The 21,809-nt window shown below is 41.9% G+C and overlaps 1 long non-coding RNA gene across 1 annotated transcript; it reads right to left on the bottom strand.

Moving 5' to 3' along the window:
- Positions 1-183: 183 nt before the first annotated feature.
- Positions 184-14,955, bottom strand: LOC133219767 (uncharacterized). The gene is made up of 2 exons (XR_009727520.1): positions 14,258-14,955; positions 184-685 (listed from the first exon to the last, which is right to left on the bottom strand). It is a non-coding gene; the product is annotated as an uncharacterized LOC133219767 (long non-coding RNA).
- Between the last annotated feature and the right edge of the window lie 6,854 nt (positions 14,956-21,809).

The raw sequence follows: 21,809 nt of genomic DNA, 5'->3' as shown, positions 1-21,809 counted from the left end.
GGGTGGCCAAAGGGGACTGTGTATCTGCAGAGGTACATATGTAGCATTAACGCCATTGGATGCTGCCCCAGAGTGTCTATGCCCACAGGCTGTGGTCAAGCCCCCAAACTGGTTTGTCAGCAGCTGTTGATCACTGGTCCCTGAGGACGCTTTCAGACCAAATGTTACACTAAAAGGCAGACATAGAAAGAAGTCTATATTTGATGCAAGATGCTTAAATACAAACATTCATCAGTTACAAATCTTATGGCAGCTGAGGATCTAACCCTCTGCATGCAGAAGGGGCAAGCGTGGTCTTAAAAGATTTGCAAAGCTTCCAGGCCATGACTGAAAGTTGTAAGTGCCACAAGTGAGGCAGAAACAAACTGAATCAGATTTCACATCTCCCAAAATTTATCCATCATTTCCAGTTAGCTGTTCACTAACTGAAGTCTCAGGATATTCTGGGTATATTTGCTCCACTCTTTATTGAATTCAGCATTCTTTTACTTTTTTGCATCATTTAAGATAGAGTTGCTTTTCATGTTTTCATGCAAGTTTTATTCAGACAGTCCACAGGTTTAAGACATAAGTTTTGCTCAGAAAGATGTGTTTTGAGCTCTTCAGTGAGTGCCAGGGGGTTTGGCCTGATGAGCACGTTCCCAGGATGCATGAGGAAAGAGTTAACACAGAGCCACTTGCCAACCTGGAGCACAGGAAATGATGGATCAGTGTCCTAAATCAGCATGCATGATAGCAATCACATAAACAATGTATGAGAGGGATGATGGATTATACCATTTACAGTATGCAAAAGGTTGCCTAATTCCCCCCACACACACACACACACTGAGGGTTAGCAGTAAAATGGACAAAAATGAAAGCATTGCGTTAGCTCTTCTTAAGGAGAATATTAAAATCTCAGATACAAAGAGTTACAGGTAGTACAGACACCATTAAGTGTTTTGAACTAAGAAATTGTAAAGAAAAGAAAGGAACAAAGTTAATTAACGTTTCTTCTGGGAAATCTCCTTTTTGTTTAATATCACCATTTGTTAATCACATCCAGGCAATTCCTAGGTTAATGGTACTTTCAATGTAGATTATTTGAAATTTAATTTGGAATTCATTCAAATTCCGTTCTTTTGTACCACTGAAAAGCCTTCATTCTTGAAAGGGCTGATCTTTAGATTAAATGCTTTCCTCTCTGGAGGGAAACCAACAGCCTATACATGCAAGAATGCAGTTAAAATACTGGCACTGCAAACGGATTTCTCAGATACTTCTCTCTTTTTTTCCATATTTCTAGAGTTTCCTTGGAAAATATGCTGTCTGACCTCCTGAGGGAGCAAAGCATCTTCTCCACAAATTAGGTTGGAGAGCTTGGAAGGAAAGCAGCCATTTGCTTCAGCGTCCGTGCTCTGTGGACTGCTAATTTGAGTTTCTGTAAAATGGAACCAGCTTCAAGTGCCTCAAACAACTCCTGTCAAGCACTGACATTTCAGATAAGGAGAACCTTAGCTCCTATGTTGTCTTTCTCTGTGGCTTCAGCAGCCTGGTTCTTAGCCCTCCGTTTTACCATATCACTGCATACTTACTCTAGCTTTTGTTTTCTGTGCCAAGTGGCTAGAATTACTGGGAGGATTTCTGCACTGTGGGGAAGAAGATGTTTTTTTATGAGACAGTTGCAGCTCAGTAGAAGAAATGAAAAAATGTGATTTTTACAGGTCTCGAGGTGGGGAAGAGAGAGTGTTATGAGAGTAATTTAATGAGGCAAAGTCCCCTCAGGTATTTGAAACCCTCAAGAGGCTATTGAAAGAAGGAAATTAATTCCAGAATGTCTTGCCAGTCAGGTTATGGATAACAGGAGTGGGTCTTGCTAAGGGCTATGAGGGAGGGAGGGAGGAGCCTGGTGGTGTTCCCAGCTATGTGAAGTGGGCATGGCTGAGTGGTTGGTATCCAGTACCCTCGTTTGCTGCTGAAGCCTGAGAAATGTAATGGCCTACTAAGCTCCTTCTGTACTGAAGGTCAGGTCTGATGAAGATCATCCCACTGATGCTCCAGCTCAGCTAAACCAGGGCACTGCTCCTGCCTGGTCCATACCCCCTGACTCCTGGACTATGGAATGAGTGGGCATGCACAGAAATAGTGCCAAAACCACAAGTTTCACATTTTTCATCATGACTTGATGAAGGACCTCAGTCAATATCTGCAAGCACTGGTGGAGAGAGTCAGCACGAGAACTGACAAAGACCAACCCAGCCTCACATTGTTTTTTCTGAGAGGTTCTGCTGGTGCTGATCAGAGAAAGAAATGCCCTCAGAGTCCTACAGCTCTTCACTGTCGGCAATAAAGTCACATCTGCTACTAAGTCCTCCCCACGACAAAAAAAGCCATCTCAAAGCACCATATCAAGGGCCTTGTCTCAGTTAACGTGAGGGGAAGTGACATTTCATCACTTGTGTAATGAGCTTAATAACATCTAATGTTCACTTAATACGGTTATTGGTGGCTGACCACAAAATAAAGCCAGGTTGATAGGGATTAGCGGCTTTAATACCAAGGATAAGTGGGTTGAAAGATGGTCACTTTATTTTTCACTGGGTTCATTATAATTGCTATTATGTGTACTGCTGGTGCTATTTCTACAGCAGCATCAGGAAGCCTTTGTTACTTACCAAGCTTCAGCTGACCTCAATTTTCCAAACATTTTATTCTGTTCATCAGTCTTTGCTATTTTTTTAAGGCAAAAAATAAACAAATCCTCCCAAAGTAGGATTGTGTTACATGGAGCTGTTGAGGATGAGCACATTCTTCTAATCTTCTAGTTCAGTTTTGAAAAGACAATGTTTGTGCAATGTTTGTACATATAAGCAAGGGTTTTGCTACAACGCATCAATGTATGTTGCATGTTTTTTCTCACAATGTATGTTTTTTCTCTTTTAAGCTGCTTGTAAGCAAAAGCAATTCGAAAAGCTGTTTGCTTCTGCAACTGGGATCATTTCATTGACTCTTTGGCATTGCAACCAACACTGGTTTTCCAGGATGGGCCTTAATACCTCATGCAATACCAACCACCAAGCTGCAATGGTACCACTTTTCACAGAATATTGCTGTGCAAACCTTCACTAATGAACAGAAGCAGCCAGATTCCTCCCAGCACTGAGGAAGGAAATTTTTCCCTACATCTGATGTCTTTCACTTCTGCTCTTAGTTATAAATATTCTAGTGCATGAGCTCAGATGAATAATGCTCATACTACAAATAACTAAAGCTGAGGAGCGCTGTATTTAAAGGTGAAGAATCATTTATTTCGGAATAGAAGGCACTTTCTTTTTATGTAGCATCTTTCAAATGTGAGCAAGTCTTCTATGAAAGAATTGAAATGGTGGGGTTGTGGCTTTATTTTTAAACCTAGAAACTCAGGTACAAACTTCTACCCAGGCTAGGTTTCAAGACAACATTAAATACGTGGGAAAAAAAGGGAGGTAAGGAGCCTTGTAACTATGAACATAAATATATATCATGTCAGCAAAACCTTTCTAATTGATCATTTTTTTCAAGCAACCTCATTGACACTGAGGATTTTTTGTCTTCTACGCATTTCCACCATTAAGAAACTTCTGTGACTGCATAGCTCAAATCAACGCAGGCAATCTGATATTTTATTGTTCCTCTTTTGTGAGGCTGTGGTTAGTAATGACTTAACTAATGCTTCATAATCCATTTGTAGTCTACAATGCCCTTGAAGACAACAGATAGGTTTGAGTCTTTTCTTTACAAAAGAACTCATCAATGCCTCTCTTCTTGGCAGAGTTGCACTGATTTAAACTCAAGAATAAGGAATTCAATAAACATAGGGAAGACTGGTTTTGAGTAACTGAAGAATTGCAGGCACCTTTTAATTTTGAGAGTGCTGTAGTAAAAAGAAAAGCTAGATTTGGGGTTTATTCTCCCATAATTTTGAGAAGTATGCTAAGGAAGTTATGAGATGTACCGATGATAAACATCTCTGACATACAGAGGGATTTATTCATTATAGACAGTATGACACAGAAACCCACAAACTGATAGGATTATCTCACAGATCTTGCCCATGGCCACATTCAGGATTGTCTTGTTACTGCAACTATTTAGCAGGAGCCTTTCCAACCCGACTTTTAAATTCTTCCCTGCCAAACCACTGCAGGCCAAAACCAGTCATTTTGCATTTGGCTGCTACCTGTTACCATTCCTTTCTTTCCCAGCTAGTAAATGCCTTAACCCCTGTGGTGCCTGCTCTATTTTTTTTCTTTGTTGTTCACATTAAAATGGGTCATATTCAAAACTTCTGCGTGTTGAATGGGGACCGTAACAGTTGAAAAGCAAAAACCTTAACACCTTTAAATAGGCTACAACATAAGGGCTGCACCTTTGCTTGCAGTGTTTAACAAGACAAATACCACAGTTTCCCAGATCCTCAGGCAAATTCAAATGTCTTTAAAGGTGCCTTTTTTCTAGGCAGAGATATTGCCCAGTCACCAGCTCCAAAAAACAAAGGCTGCCTCCTGGAGGCATGTTGTACCTTGGTGCTTCAGCAGTGAGAGGAGCAGTGCCTTTAAAAGGGAGGCCCATGTGGGAATAGGTCTGGCACTCCAGTAAAGAGCAGGAATAAAAACATCAAACAAGTTCTCTCAGGAGAAGGCTGGATGTGTTAATTATAAGCCTACATAACCGTTTAAGATTATGCATGACTGTCGATACACAATGGCCCAACCGTGTCATCAGCAGAAGGCTTGGACACCTATCAAGCATAGAAACTCACTTGTGTTTTCAGCTTGTGCAATAAGCTATTTGTTCATTTTAAGTCAATATAAACTGTATCCAGCCCTCCTTAGGTTTGTCAGTCCCCAAATGACTTTCCTCACCCTGCAACCCCACTGCAACAGTGTGGATCATCATTGCAATGGCTTTGAAAGAAACCCCAACAAGTCCAAAGACTTCTTCATTTGAAGTGCCATGGGCAAGCAATGTCTTACCAGTGCATCCTGTCACTGGCAGCTTTATCTGTCTCCTGAAAAATTAGCTCCAGCCCAGCTCACTGACTACCCTTTGCTCCCCTGCAAAACAGTAGGGCTTGCTGCCCAAGAGAGAACAGGTTGGCATGTAATTTAGGTCCAGATTTTGCTTCCCAGCACTTGTGTTAAATGCTCTAGAGAGTACATTTTCAACACTAAATCTCTGATTACATTCAACCTGCATATCATGCATCTGTTGATTTAAGTAGTATTTTCCAGTTCATTTGGGTGAGCACAAAGGATGATGAGTTACCCCAAACTTTAGATAGTGTTAGGTCATGAATAGGTACAAAACTTTTGAATCTATGAATTAAAACTAAAGCTTCTTTTCTGTTTGAATACACCAACACTTTCTTCTTGCTACCACCTAAACCACTGGGCTTCAATCTTAACAGTTTTCTCAGAAAGAACTGCCCAGCACCTCTGGCTGGATGTGTTTGTCCTTTCCACCACTTGTTTTGGCTGAAGAAAACCCTAACACCCTTTACTTTGTATCAAGCAGCTATTTCCAAAGCTTCTCAGAGCCTTGGCTCATCTCCTGTTGTCCCCCTTTTCCTATCATTCAGGATATTCATGCAACAGTGGTATAATCTTTTCTCTGAGAAAAGCTACTAGACTGTGCAAATGGACATACAAATACTCTCTCTAAACCAGTTAACGTTGGACACATCATGTCCTAACTGCATCTCTCAAATGCTGGTACTCCGAGCACTGGAAAACATTTAGCTGCATGCCTTTCTCCACAATAAGACCTTTATGTGTTTGTTCTGATATATTTAACTTCTACTCCCTATTTGGTGAAAATGTTTGCATAATTTAAAAACAAACAAAAAAGCTCTACTGACCAGATGGCAAACCTACTCTTTTGGGTTTCCTCACTTCTGCAGTGGGTCACAGTACTGTACTTAACTACCTCCCAGCTACTTTACTTTTTCTAAGCAGTGTTAAGTCATGATGTTTCCCTATGCTGGAGCAAACATCCCTTAATTCTTCCTCAGGTTTGTTTGTCCTTTTTCCTGAAGGGCACACACTACCCTGGACTAGATGGATCTTTTGTTGGAAGTGCTCACTGCCCACAACAAATCCTCCAAGCTGACAGCACTGCCATGCTCTGCTCAGTGTTATGTACATGCATCCCTCATCCCCTGCATGCAACCACTACATTGTGACACATGGTGTAATCAAATCTTACTTAAAAAAGCATACATATCAGTGTCTGCAGTGAATTAGTTTTTGACTACGTAAAACCTATGTTCAAAACATCCCTTCTGTATACCATGCCCTTGAAAAAACTTCATTAACATCAAAATATAAAGCCATACTTTTTACATTCATACATAAATGCGCATATATTTAGATAATAATATATCATTTAACTTATTTCCCCTCCTGAAAAAAAAACCCCACGATTTCTGAAGCAGAATAAATAGCATCAACTTGTCAATATATGATCCAACAGCAACTCCTCTCACAAGCACTTTTTATTCTTAGTGCTGGGAAATAATTTCAGTCTGGACACTATAAAAAAACATTTGTAGTTCGAAGTAATTGACCGTGCTTTTTTTCCAGATTCAGTGCCTTTGAATGTGACTATGTGACAACATGTTGTTGAAAGCTTTACATGGCTAACAACTCTACTGCTTATTCATTATTATTATTATTTCAATGTCTTACATATTGAAACAGTGACTGTCACTAGCACGTTTGCCTTCATACAGAGGAATTGATCTTAATAGAGTCATAGAGTCGTTTAGGTTGGAAAACAGCTTTAAAACCATCAAGTCCACCACTAAACCATGAGCCTGAAACCCACATCTACACATCCGTTAAATACCTCCAGGGATGGCGACTCCATCACTTTCCTGGGTAGTCTGTTCCAGTGCTTGACAACCTTTTTGGTGAAGAAATTTTTCCTAACAAGCAATATAAACCTCACCTGATGCAACCAGAGTCTGTTTCCTCTTATCCTATTGCTTGTTACTTTGGAGAAGACTAATACCTCATTATCACCTCGTTGCAGACAATGACTGCGGTTACATAAAGCTTAGCATTTTAACATTATCCTAAAAATAAGCTGCTGATTTGCCACTATTTAATCACAGACGTTTCAAAGCATTGAGACCAAGATCAATAAGGGCCTACAATGCAAGGTTCAGATGCTCCCACTAGCCTTCATGCTGCTGATGGGACATGGCAAGTAGTCCATACAATGCGGAAGTACCTCAGCAATAAACACTAGGAGCCTAGGCTCTGAGCTACACTGCTCATGCCCTCACTTCATTTACATGCAGCTGCTACGGTTTGCCTTTACATCTTCTCATGTTTGCTTGATCCCAATTATAACGAATTTTAACACCAAATTTAAACAATATGGTTCAGACAAGTGAGCCACATTGAATAACAACGCAATCCAGAACTGGATGCTTAATGTTAAGCCAAGAACACACAATTTGAATAATGAAATATTTTAAAGGCAGGATTAAATTGTTATTGTATTTTTAATTCTTGCTGCTTAATCACACCCAAATGGAAAGCATTGTGCTTAATGAAACTACAAAACACATATTTCAGACCAGCCTGTACATAAACACAACGGAGTGTAAAGTGAGCAGGTTATTTCAAACTCTTTTTTTAAAAGCCTTTTATGAGACAAGTACCCTCCTGCTGGCTTTAGCCTGTTTTCTCTTCTGTTCCAAGAGTCATCCAGAATGAGGGCAGCTCTCCTTGACCACCAAGCTTTGCACTTTTCCCTGCCTTTCAGTTCTGATTTGGCTGGCTGCAAACACTTCAGGATGGAAATCAAAGTTGTCAACATCTATGCATTTCCTCAAACGGTCACTTAGGATGCTGCTGTTTGAAACTTTTACCTTGGAGGACTTGTGAGCCTACCTCCTCCTTTAGGACTTTATTGGTATCGACTTTTTACTGTGCAAGGCTTAAACACAGCTCTGCTTTCTTGTCAGGGCTCTGTTGTGTCTCCTGTTTCTCTCCAAAGAAGATAGTTAATTACAGCTTGCTTGCCAGCAGTAACTGTTTGAGTACTCCAGGTCCTCATTGGTTTAACCATATTTGAAATAGTGGATTTATAGGGTATGATAAAAACCATTAGAATCCAGAGCTTTAAGTCCACTTTTATTTTCAAATTGATGCACAGCATAAATTAAAAGGGTGCATTATGGAACTACGGTACTTTATGCACTTCATGTTTCAGGTACTTACTAAAGTATCTCAAGAGGCACAGGCTCCTTTCACACAGTAATTATGCATAAGGCTTACAAATTAGTTTGGTCAATGTACAGTCTGGCAGTTTAAGTTTAACATTTTGGAAAGCGCTTACCAGACCACGATCACATGGATATCAAAGTCCACAGCAGAACCTAAATCTTCCTTCTCTAGCAACATGCATGACCTCTTTCACCCACCACTCTCTGCCTTTTCCTCTCCTCAGCTGTACCTTCTTCTTCCTCCCGGTCCCTCAAGCCATACCTGCAGAACACGGTATACTACACAGCAACACCACAAATATTCTCCAGCATATTTGCTCTTCAAGGGAAGGACTACAAGAGTTTACCATTAACAAGTGTGAAATGCATCTTCTCTCCAAGGCTCGCTCTATATTATCAGCTTCTTGCCTTACTGGCTACGTGGGGGATACAGCGATGCAATTCCCTGAAGATTAAACATAAGTGACCTTGAAAAGGAGTCAGCCCACCAAGCAGATATTCCTTATTATCTGAAGCCTTCATACCTACTTGACATTACTTGGCAAGGTGAAAACACCAAGAACTTTTGCCTTCAACTGCAGCAAATCCTCACCTCTATATTTCTGCCCTGACAAGGTGCTTCCTTTCTAGAGGGAAGTGTGATTTGCCATGCCCTGACACAACTCTTCCCAGCTCAGCACAGCTGATATCCCCTCATGAATCGGCAAGAGGGCAAGAAGCAAATCTCACCAGCACTGGTATGGTTAAGACCTGCAGTCATGCTAGGGGTATTTTGCCAGTCTGTTAACATCACTGCACTAAGAAAGCTTCATGCAAAAGAAATCTCCAAGCACCAGTTTCTTCCCCTCTCAGGCCCAACCATGACTGAAGAGCAAAACCCACTACTTGCAAGAGATTAAGTCACGGAGGAAAGTGAGAATTCCTCTGCATTAAACACACATTTAATCCTGTACTTACTACTTATGAAGGTGAAAGAACATACTTCTTCTGATGGGATTAAATATTTTTTTTTAAACACTCAGGTCTCAACTCAATTAACATACTTGAGTCAGAGGTGATCACTATGTGCTTTAGATTACATTTATTCAGTTTAATATTGATCTTCTGTAACTCTTCTCTCTGATCTATAAGTGAAAGGATTATTCCTGTGACAATAAGCTGCAGTGGAAGAAACTGCGGGATGGTAAGAAGACAGAATGAAAGGTAAAATTATTTCCGGGCTATAAAGTTACAAAAATAATCACAATTGAGGTTAGAAGGGATCTCCAGAGATCATTTGGTCCAAACCCCTGCCAGTTGCCCAGCACGATGTCCACATGGCTTTTGAGTATCTTCAAGGATGGAGACCTCACAACCTTCCTGGGCAACCTGTCCCAGTGCCTGGTTAACCTCACAATGAAAAAGTGTTTCTTGATGTTCAGACAGAGCCTTCTGTGTTTCAGTCTGTGAAAGAGGAAACTAAAGGATGAGAGCTGATTGTTGTATCTATGTGCATTTCCACAAGCTAAGACTATCCTTTCTCTGCCTCTTCCAGTGAGGCAGCACCTGAAGAAACTGTTAGTAACAATTTTGTTACTGGCAAAGGTGACAGCACTCACTGCAACTCAGCTTATTGCCCACATATGAATTTAGACACCACCAGGTCACTCAGCTGTCAAAATGCAGACTATTAAACAGTTTCTGCTTGCCACAGGACTGCTCATACAACTTAGATATGCTGTTGCTATTAGATGAGTCTCCGATACTGTTAATGATGTTCCCACAACTCCGACAAGATACTACAAAACACATTAAGGATTACAAGCAACTCAACATTCCGAATTGAAATTTTTATTAGAAGCAGAAATGCAACATTTTACTACAGCTGAAAAATGTTAATGGCAGCTCTACAAGAGACCAAGTGTTGGTGCAAGAACGTAGTTTCCAGAAATTAAAAAGGTAAGAACCATCAGACAGGGTTAAAAAACAGCAGTGCACAAACAGGCAGTATTGCCTCACTGCCCAGCTGACTCAGAATAAGGCAACAATAATTCATCAATAGCCTAATGCTGTTTTTTCATTAAGTTCAGGACTTTATATGCTCATGTCAGAAAATTTATATATATATATATATATATAATCAAGCAAGAAATTACTTTTGCGTTGGTTATATGAAGCCAAGTTTCAGCTCTTTTGTTCTAGAGTTAATTAAGATGACTTTTCAGTACAGTACCGCTAATATCTTAAATATAGGCTCATCTGCACCAAGCTATCTTCAATAACATTAGCACCAGTATTCCAAAGAAATAAAACCTGGTTAATTATCAAAGATTATTTCCAGAGCACAGTAAGCACAATGGGCACATGTTTGAATTCCTAGCCGTCTTGTTACGCAAAGCAAGAAAATAGCCTTATTTGAATGGCATCTGCCCAGTTTTTGCAACTTCCACTTCCCTTCCAAAATAAAACAGAAAATAAACTTGGGATTGCTTAGCAGTTCCAGTTTCCACTCACAAGAATTCACTTTTAGCTCAATGCCCTGTTTCTACCAGGACCAGCTTTTCCTTCTCTGGCTTCAATTACAAGGCAAATCCTCCACCACACAATACCATCAACCAACTTCAGCTACTGCAACTCTGCTCTTCATCCTTATGCTGACAGGCATACATGGCCTTGTATTGGCAACTTAGGCATCCCACAAAGCATTTCTATACTGGTGTCCCAAGACCAGAGAAAGGACCATCACAACTTCCAGAAGTCCGAAAAACAAGACTCCAGAAGCCACTGTTCTGGATGGGCTCGCAGGGCGCTTCACTCTGCATGGATCCAGAGAAGTTTCTTGAACTTAGCTGCCCAGGCAGCAGATAAATATAAATATCCCAGGGTTTTCTGGAGTCAGCTCATGACTTCCAATACTTTATTTGTATTTCACTGGACTCTATGGTCTATTTATAAATTGTTTATCATACAGTTGCTAGAAGTCAGCAAGTCTACTTCTGTTTCTAGTAAAACAGCACGTTAATTCCATGAAAACACATGTGAAAAGCTTGTCCTGTTCATCTCTTTTAATAGCATTTTTAGATTACAGGTACAAGAGTTAGGTATTTGCTTGAAACTTTACTGGCTCAGTATCAGATCTCTGGAAGCTAAAGTAAGCACATTCCTCAACTCTATCATGTCCAATGGCAACCTGAGACTAACCAGCTATGGGCTGTGCAGCTTGCCTTTGTATTTCCTGTGCTCTTAATTATTTTCCCATTACAAGGCAAACTAAAGTGGTCACCATTTAACATGCACACTGCCTCATCATCACTTCCAGCAGTGTTAAGACATACCTAAATCTTAAGGATATCCCAAACTAGAAAACACAAAAATGTGTTAACACCTTTTATACTTCTAAAAGGTCTCTTTTCAGATTCTGAATTCAAATTTCAGCACTTGTGTACAGACTTCTAGCATGTACATACATGCAGGGAGCCTGGGCCATGCTCAGATCTGTTCAGTCACAACCTTCAGAGTACTTGACAGCAAACTCCTTTCCTGTTCTTTGACTTGCAGAACAATAAACAGGTTGGTATCATTTCCTTTGCTTCTACCCCTTCAAATAACAGACTTGTACTACTCTGGAAATTTGTACAATTTACTCAGCATGCTCATTTGCCACTCTCCCAGTGAGGAAACAACTGTAATTGGAATAGACACTCTCAGGCATCAAAAAGCACCAAAAAACAAATCAGCAGTTAGGCAGTGTATCACTGGAGACACAAGTCTAACAGGGAAACGGAAGATGCCAAGAAGTCATTGGAAAATAAGTTGTATCAATGCAGTTATACAGTTTGGCATCCAGACTCTATGTTAAATAGTACCAATAGGCCCTTTTCTATTTCCAATTCCTGTATCATCTTAATCAAACACTGCTCTTAAAAGGTTAGCCAAAACTCTTCATTTCCCATTCTAGGACCCAAGCACTACAACATACCTCAAGCTTGCTTCAGAAGAGCATAAAAGGTCCAAGGGACTATCAGATGACACACATTTCCGTGCAAGAATAAAGCACAAGATCAGAAGCAATGAGCTCTTTTCTAGTCTCACCTGAGGGCCACGTGATTTCCTGTATCAAAGCAGAAGTGTCACCAAAAGGTCACTATTCAAGTATTACTTGTAGGACAGGAGGTACAACATGCTGCAAAAATGTGGCAAGGTCAAGTGAGGGCTACCAGGAAGCCAAGTACTCCTCACCTTGCCTTCACAAATGGTAAGCTTGACCACTGGAGAACTAAAGCAGGCAGAAAACTGGCTCCAGCTGAAAAGTGTTAAGAGAAAGCTAAGGAACCCCTCATTCCCACCATAGCTGAACTCAGGTTTGCTATCTGCCATCACATCCAGTCCAACCCAAGTGACTAAAGGATCCTGACCCCCTATTCTGGGCTGAATTTATGCTGAAACAACATAACACACAAACATGTTAGCCTTGCCCTGAAAGAGTAAACATGCCCCAGTGTGCGGGTTTCCAGAACTGTAAGAATCTATATAGAGTTTTAACCATCAAATCTGAGTATCTAAGAAGCCTTTATAAAATCTACTGCCTCCCTATCCCACCCCCTCAAAAAAAAGGCTATTTAGTACAAAAATTGGAAACCGCAATTTGCTTTACACATCCTGCTAGGCAGGAACCACCCCTAAACTAAATACAGTGGCACTTTAGCCCTGACAGTACGAGGTGTTTCCCTATAACTGCACTGCTTAAACTGTTGCAAGAGACCAGACTTCCAAGTCCTTTTCAGCAGGCATCATACTGCACAACATAAAGCAGCAGGCAATTAGCCAAAAATGGTTAGCGAAAAGGATTCCTTAAACCTCCAGCATCCAAATATAGCCCTAGCTGGTCACATGGGCTGCCATACAGTAAGAGCTCCTCACTTTACCTACCCTTTGATTAAACAGTTTGGGCTAAAAAGCATGTACTTAGAATAGCATTTCAGTTTCCAGCCCAATTCCATGAACTGTATAATCTTGCTGTACCTTCCGCATTCAGACTGGCAGAAAGGAAAAGTTGATTTAAGTTTCTAGTGAGCCCAAAGGAGATCATTAGCTACAAAAAACTAACAGAATACGATACCTACATGATTCGCAACATATATGTATATACACATAAGAGCAGCATATCTGCTATACAATGAAGCTGCCATTAAAGGCTTACTCGCTAACAAACTCCACAGCACATACTGATTCTTGAATGCACCTCCGTGCCTTACTCCATCTGTCCTCTAGCAATTCCTGGTTTTCACATTACTCTCCTTATGATGAAAGCCCATCAGCTGATTATATCCACTCTGTAAGAACTCCATAGTTTAGTTTACACATTAAGAAACTCCACAAAACTCCTGGAGAGCACTGTGCTGGCTATTGTACTGTTGCCAGATTCCAAGTTACAGCAAAAAAAAGTTGAGTTTAGCTCTTCCTTTCTCAGTCCTTAAAGCCACTCATTACACCACAGAATGATCTGGGTTGGAAGGGACCTTACACACCATACAGCTCCAACCTCCCTACCATGGAGGGGGGCACCTTCCATTAGATGACATTGCTCAAAGCCCAGTCCAGCTTGTCCATATTGAGCAGGGTGCAGGTAACAAGGTTACACAAGAAAGCCCTGCAACTGCACTAATACATACAGGTGTAACTTCTCCTTCCAAAGCCTCCCCTTGCATCAGTAAGTACAAGGCCCTGTGGTAATCACAAACCCTGTGATTTGTGAAGATGAAGTGTGAGTTTAAGTCATACCTATTACTCAATATAAGCTAGGGGCCTGAGGGTCCTGAGAACAGCTCAATGCCACAAGGCAAGGCCCAAACATTGCATTAGCACGCTTACCGGAATGTGTTACAGTGCTCTACAGCACAGCTTTCTGCTTAAGAGCACAAAGTCTTTTATCCAGCTCCAGCCCCTAGTTAAGCTACTACTCTGTTACACACTTAAGCCAAAGCACAGTCAGGAGCAGCGCTGAGCACATTCACATACCCACCGCTGATTCAGTTGCACCGAGCACCAGTTAGTTTCACATTTATGCCTACAGCCAGGCCGGCCTGGCTGCACCGAAATAACCCCCCGGTACCCAGATGTTGCGCTATTTATACCCTGTAAAACAAAAGAAGAAAAGCCAGAAACAACCCCAACAGAACTTCATGGGGGGGGCCACGACAGCAAAGCCTTTATTCCGAGGGTGCAGAGCCCGGGCCCGCCGTCCCGTGACGTGTCCACCTGAGGCTCCCGGGGCCGCCGCCACCGGAGACAAAGTTCTGTAGTGCACTGACTGCTATCGTACCCAGAGTCGGAGTGTCACAGAACTTTGCTTCCGGAGGCTCCAATCCTCCTCCGGTACCGGCACCGCTACGGCCGTCTGCCAGCACAAGTTTCCCTTGCCTGGGAAGGGAAGGCGCACACGATTAAGAGGTGGGGAAAGGAGCCCCCCGATCCTCCTCCGCAGCTCGGCGGAACACCCGCTGCCCACGGAAGCGGTGGAAGGAGATGGAGAGATTTCTGCTTCCAAAAGCCGCCGGACCGGAGCTAACGGGCCGCCCCAAGCGAGTCGCGGCCGAGCGGCTGGTCGGAATGCTGCCCATAGGCACCAGCGGGCGCCGCCGCCTCCCGCTGCCAGCCCCATCGCCGCGGCCCTGAGGCGGCCCTGGCCGCGTCCGGCATCCCCCCGCCGCCCCTCACCGAAGGGACGCGAGCGGCAGGGCTCGCCACCCCTCCAGCCCTCCCCTTTAGAACCCGCCGCCGCCGAGCGCAACAGGTCCGGTGCTGTCCGGTCCGGTCCGGTCCAGCGCGACGCCCCCCGCGGCGGCCTCGTCCGGTGGCGGTGGCAGTGGTGGCAGTGGTGGCCGCGGTGGCAGTGGCGGCGGTGGCGGCAGCCGGTCGCGCGCCCCGCCGCGCCGCTCCATCTTGACTTTTGCCGACGTGGAAATTTTGGGTTCGGGGACGAGCCGCGCTCTTATTGGCCGGCGGCGGGCGGGGTCGGAGGTCACGGCTGCTGCCGCCGCTCCGCGCCAAGCCGCCTCTCTCGCAAGGCGGCCCCGCCCCGCCGCCCGGCACGCCCGCACAAGGGGCGGGGCCAGCGCCGCGCCGGGGGGGACCCGGTGGTTGCTGCATGGCAGCGGCGCGGAGGGGGGAAGCGGTCGGCACGCGGTGCCCTGGTGGGTGCTGCCCGCCGCGCTCAGAGTGAGCCTCGTTACCGCTTCGTGTGGGGAGGGCCGGTTCCTGCCCTCGCCCGGAGGTGCGGAGCCCCCGGTACCCGGCGACACCTGTGCGCTCCCGGCGCGGCCCCTGCGGAGGAGTAACTCGGTATAACGAGAGGCGGGGGTGGTACCCCGGAGCGGCTGCCTGCCGCGGTGCTCCGCTCCCCATAGTGCTGCAGGGTGCCCGGCTTCCACCTGGGCTGGGGTGGGTGTGAGCAGGAGGAGATCTCGGTGTTTGCGGTGCACGCTTCGGTTTGGAGGGCTTTGAAGAGAACGCGATAGCTCTTGCTGAAAAGGATGTGCTGCTTCTCCCTGAAAGGAAAGCTGAGGGGGATCTGTTGACCCCAGAGGGTTTTCTGCTCTCTGCACAAGGTGTGAAGACTTCTGTGTGAATCTCAAAGTATGTCACAGTGTAAAACCGGCTAAATAAGGGTTTAAGAATAATTCTTGCAGTTGTTTTTAATCTCTTACATCAAATTAAAGTCATTAAAGTTAAACCTATTGCTTAGCTCACGCTAAGCTGCCAACCCAGTCTGTGGCTGGAAGAGCTGGTCCAGGTTTCCATTTGCAGTCATGAAGGCCTTAGCCATAAAAATGCTCTTGGACATGGTGCACCTGAGTAGTCCCAGAGGAACCATTCATTCACCTGGCTGAGCTGTGTGTTCGCAGCAGGAGGCACATGCTGTGGTGGCATCACTGCCCAGGTGAACACCAGTGCTCACATGGTCCTTGTCATACAATCAAAGTGGTTTCGGTTGGAAGGGACTTTAAAGGTCATCTAGTTCCTGCAGGATCACAGCAATACCTGTTCATCCAAACCTGTGGCTGCCATTTCAATATCTGAAAGGGAAATAAACTGAAAAAAATACTGTGATTTATTTTTTTTAGTTTATGTAATTTTTAATTTTTATTTACACCTACTGTGAAACATAGTGTTTGGGGAAGAAACAGTGTTTTCAGAAGAATCTCTTACCTTTAAATTTTATCTCCTATTCTTCAGCTGTTCTGACTGCAGAACCAGTGGCAGGTCTTTTCTGAGCCTTTCTGTTCTGTTTATGAAGAATGTTCCTCCCTCCCTGCCTGCACCTTCACTGTGCTGCTCAGTCTTCAGCCCTATCCCCTTTTGCTGCGGTTTCCATGTGTAGCAGTTATTTCCCATCTTCCAGTTCCCCCTGTATCCTGGCTCCCTCCCTCAGCACACACCCCCTGTGCTAGGCCACGGAGCTGGCCTCAGCTATGCTGTTGCTGCTCGGCTCTGTGTAGGGGAATATTGATTTTACAGTGTGTGTGCTCTGAACAAAAATCGATGTTGCAGTAGATTGAGCTGAGCGTGCAGCAGTGTAATGGAGCCCAGCCTGATAATGCAACATGCAGGGGTCCTCGTTCAGAGATTGAGGTCAGCCAGAAAATGGAAATGTGTTTTCTGATTTTACTGTCTGTTTCAGATTTAATGTGGGTGTTTATGTTCTTGTGTTTAACTTACAGCAGGGCACGCAGTCACTTTAGAGTTATAGCCATCAGAGTGTCACATACTGCAGACAAGATACACAAAAAAAGCATGCCTCACACGTACAATCAAAATTATTTTGAGCTTAATAGCCCCTCTTTTCCCATTATTCACTGTGTGTCTATCAGAAAACAGTCATGAGGAAACATTTTTGTTTCTGCATATAGAAAATCATTTTCTGTTGTTCAGTGCAAACTTGGGTTCTGATTATGCAATGACACATGCAGTGCTTTAATGAACTCCAGTGCAGCGGCATGTATTGAGGAGCATCAAATGAGCATAAGTGAAAAGAATAGAGAAATAACAAATGTATGACACAAAACAGAGTAAAAACTCCCATTGATTTTAATGGACCTGGGATTTCAGCCAGAATGTTCTCCATGATACATTATCCGCTTTTTAAACCGTTGCATCATGCCTTAAAATTTAGCAAAAGTGCTTCTTGAAATGACATGTGAAACCACTGCATTCTCAGGCTCAGAGTCAAGATTAGTGTAAGCTAATCTATTATTCACAGCTCTGGAGAGGCTTGGTATGGCTTTATCTTCACGATTTTAGCTTCTGCCTTTGTCAGAGGCTGTTTCTCATCTACTAAAAACTCTGCAGCAGTGAGTACAGATCTGTACAACGGACAGAAGAATGAGCATTATATTTGTGAATGTTACTATACTTTGAGCTGGATAACACATTTAGACATGCTACAGGGGCTCTCATGTTCAGAAAAAAAGGCAAAGGTATTTATTCATCCATCATTCACATTATTAGTTGGAGACTTGGATTTGGCAGTGGTGGCTGAAGAGGCACACAGGACTGGAGTGGTAATGTATTCTCTCAGTTACAGCTCGGTTTTGGGACATGACTCATGCAGAAGGCTTCCAAATGTAAAATACTGCTACCTACAGATGTGCATTATACTGGGGTTTCTCAAAAGTCACTTGATTTTCTTCAGTCACTGACCACTGATTTCCAATATGCTACCACGTTTCAGTGTTTTGAAGATGTATATGTTTTAGTATTATCAGCTGCTGGGAACCTATGCACTGCCCACTCTTAAAAGCATACCTCAAGATGTGCAGTATGTCCTAATGTATTTTAGGTATAGTTTTAAAAAATAGTACTGTAGTAACATAAAATGTAAACTATATTAAAATATAAATATATATAACTATATAAAATATAACTATTCAACTATTATAACTATAATAAAATTATGATATAATTTTATGTAATTCTCAAATGGTTTTCCCAGTGTAAGTATGATAAACTGTAACAAAAGTGTTGTTCCAGTTTTAATTATAAGGAAGATTAAGGAATAATAATTAGGGTTGCATTTTATTTGAAGTATCCATCTGCTTTTGGACCATGCTTCCAATTAAGATTCAAGAAGGTGGTTACAGTGCAAGATAGGCAAAAGCACATGGTACAGAGGACCAAGCTGTGGCTTTTTGTGAAGTAGGGATGAGCAGTATTTCACAGAATGCTGTCTTTAATGTAGAAGGTGGAACAGTTTTATAATAGAATGATAGAACGAACTTGCGTGAACAGAAGATTCTGTTTTCCAAGAGTTCTTCTCTGTCACCTTAATGAAATAGTAAATTGGGGTGGTTTTTTTTGTAGTTTTGTTTCTGTTTTCTGTGTGTGTTGTTTTTTGTATGCTTGATTTTTGGTTTGTTTTGTTTCCATTGTGAAACAATCAGGATATTATAAGAATTACTATTTAAATCTAATTTGAAACTGGAGTTATGCAGGATGGAAAATTAATTATCTCATTAGTTGGAGAACTTTTATGGTATTCACACAGTAAGTAAAGACAGTCATAAGCATCAATCAATATTATAGAACATTTTAAAACAAATATAAACAATTTATGTTATGATAATTTGTAGCACTGCTTATTGATAAAATTATATATATGAACTCAGTGCATATCGTTCTAATTCTTAGTTGGTTATTATTTGTGATTGCTCTTGATTAAATAGGATTTGTGTTGGTGTAATTCTGTACATTATTATAATAAATGTGCATTAAAACTGCATTATAATGCTCTAACTGTGAAATTGCCGTCAAGTTAAGGTTATGAGCATCATAATGCAGTATTTTATCAAATTGTTATCTTTTCTAATGCTTAAATTTCCTTGTGTCTTAGAATCATAAAATTAATTGCTCAAATTAATAAATAATGATAGTCTAAGCGAGCCAGTGGTAAGTCAGAAAAGGATCCAGGTTTTCTGAATTCCTACTGACTCTCTAAAAATTAGAAAAAGTTGGTAACACTTTCTGTAATTGCAGAGATAAGTTTTTGATACAATTTTGGTAGAATCTGAAAATGACAAAAAAAGATCAAGTGTCAAATGAAAAATTCAAGATACAAGGACATAATATAACAAACTTCTATTCAGGTCCAGTGGAAATCTTTTTACTGACTTGAATAAAACTTTAATAAATTAATAAAATGTTCTGGAACTGTGTATGAATAACTCCATTAGTTAAGTAATAATCCTCATACCATCTTCTGGTTTAGAAATTTGCCAAATCAAACCATAGGTGTCTCCTAAAAACCCCACATTCAGGAGGATTTGTAAGTTATAGGTCCCAAATGGAGTGACTCTGTCATCTGCATTTGTAAGAAGATATGAACGGATCTGCCAGGCAATCAGTGCTGCGTTATTGTAAGAGTATCTGCAAAACATTAGTATTTTGGAAAACAATAGAGATTTTAAAATGTCCTTTTGTTGTGCATTAAAATGAAATTAGGACCTTCCTGAAAAAATGCTGAAAAAGGCAAATGAGGCTAATCCCTTTTTCCCTTCTTCAGAGAAGCTGTTACGCTCTGCATAGCTGGCCCAAAAAGAGGCTAATGTGCTGAATCAATGGGATTTGAACCTGTCTTGCCTATATCTTCCAGGGAATTCGTGAGCACTCAACAGCCATCTATTTTGAGGAAAAGAAGGGAACGTTTCTATTTCATTCCTCCCCACAAAAAATAATAATTCAGTTCTGAATCTGAGAAGCCTTCTTACTGGAACAGATACTTTCCCACAGAAAGGTTCTGTTTTAATAAGTCAGCCTTTTTGGATACAAACAAATACATTGTGGGAAATTCCCACCAAGCGTTGCTTTGTTGTCCTTCAGAAAAAATAATGTAAGAGAGTATTACTGGAATGGCATTTACAAAAGGATACACATATTATCCTCTATAGAGTCCAAGCAGAGTGACATGGCGTTATCTAGGACAAAGACTTGACGGAATTTAACCTTTCATCTTTAGGGCAGTAGAAGTCCCTGATCCTAGAAAATCAGCCAGAGATAAATAAACAACCAAATTCTGTACCATCCACTACAAGCCATGATTTAATCAGTTTGTAGTAAATTTAATGGGAATTGTGCTGAAGCTCGACAACAGACTCTGGAGGACAGGAACGGAGATGTAGCATCCAAGAGGTTATTGACATAATGGACCCAACTTTCTTGACCGATTCATCCTAGAAATGGAAAACGAGGGTGACATTGCTCAAACTGGTGAACAGCTACTTACATAAATAGTCTCACTGAATTCAAACCTGTCCTAAAAAGGCACTTGGCAATCTTCTAGCTGCAGCAATGTGAGAAGAAGACAAATAACCAGAGTAAGAACTATGTGCACTCATTGCTCCTCCTGGGAATTTCTGAAGAATTTCTGAAGAAGATTCCACTGTTTCCTTATTCTGAAGAAGAATTATCCTTGACAAGTGTCCTTGTCCTGTCCAAATATTGAAGAGATGAAATGAAGTTTGGCACCTTAGGTTCAGAGCATTAACAATTACTTAGACTTTCACCTCTGCTCAGGTCTGATTTATGGTTTTCATCTTGTAGGACACAATTCAAATCACCATTCGCTAGATCCACAGGAAGAATCTTCAGGACAAATCCTTATGGCAACCCACTGCTCTTCTGGCTTTCTGCACCACCAGGAAACATCAGTGAATGCCAAACTTTTGCAACTGCAAAGGAAACAAAGGGAAATGGATATTCGTATCTACCATTACTTTTGTAATTGGTTGTACAGGGAAAAAACAATCTTACCAGGAAATCCTCACAAGTCTGAACCACATCTATAAGCCTTGTTTGCTTGCCAGTTCTTCTGATGAACCACAGGAAATATACTCCAACTCCAGCACAGACTGTTCAGAGGAGAAAAGATAAGCTCATTAGCACAGTCACCTACAGGCAGTAGGCACACACACAGAATGTTCAGCCTTTGGATGGGGTAGCGCAGATGCAACCAAATGGGATTGCCTGACACGACTGGATTATGTATTCTTATTTATGTTGATCCTATAACCCTGGCTGTGGTTCCTTATCAATGCACATATGACCTTGCTAGAGCAGGCTGTTAAATCCCAAGCTCATGTGCATGAGAAACCTGGATAACACAGGTTCCCCTGCATGCAGCTTTCCAAAGAACTGTACTTCTGGCTGGATGTTAAGTAGCTCTTCAGTAAAAACACTAATTGCTGCAGTGATCAGTTAATAGTCATTGAAAGAGGGGTGCAATTGCTGCACAGGACTTCCTAGGCATAGTAAACCACAATTAAAGCATGCCTTTTTGGAAGAAGATACGATTTTGTCAAAGCTAGCTGCACAACACACCATGAAATGTTTTAAAAACAATAATCTGATTCAATAAACTGAACAGTATATTTAAAACTAAATACATCAGAAAGTAAATTAGGTATATTCCACTCAACTGAAGGTTTCTGTTGTTGCCAGCTAAATTCCCTGTCATTAAATGGAGAATTTCACTAGATTTATTAGTTTCTTGTCTATAAAATGTTTAGTAAATTTATAT

Source organism: Neopsephotus bourkii, unplaced genomic scaffold (genome assembly GCF_033783945.1).
Source record: "Neopsephotus bourkii isolate Nb327-2 ecotype Australia unplaced genomic scaffold, CSIRO-AGI_Nbou_v1 NB_1375, whole genome shotgun sequence".
Classification (NCBI taxonomy): domain Eukaryota; kingdom Metazoa; phylum Chordata; class Aves; order Psittaciformes; family Psittacidae; genus Neopsephotus; species Neopsephotus bourkii.
The sequence above is the reverse complement of the archived record's forward strand: the minus strand, read 5'-3'. Positions and strand labels throughout refer to the sequence as shown.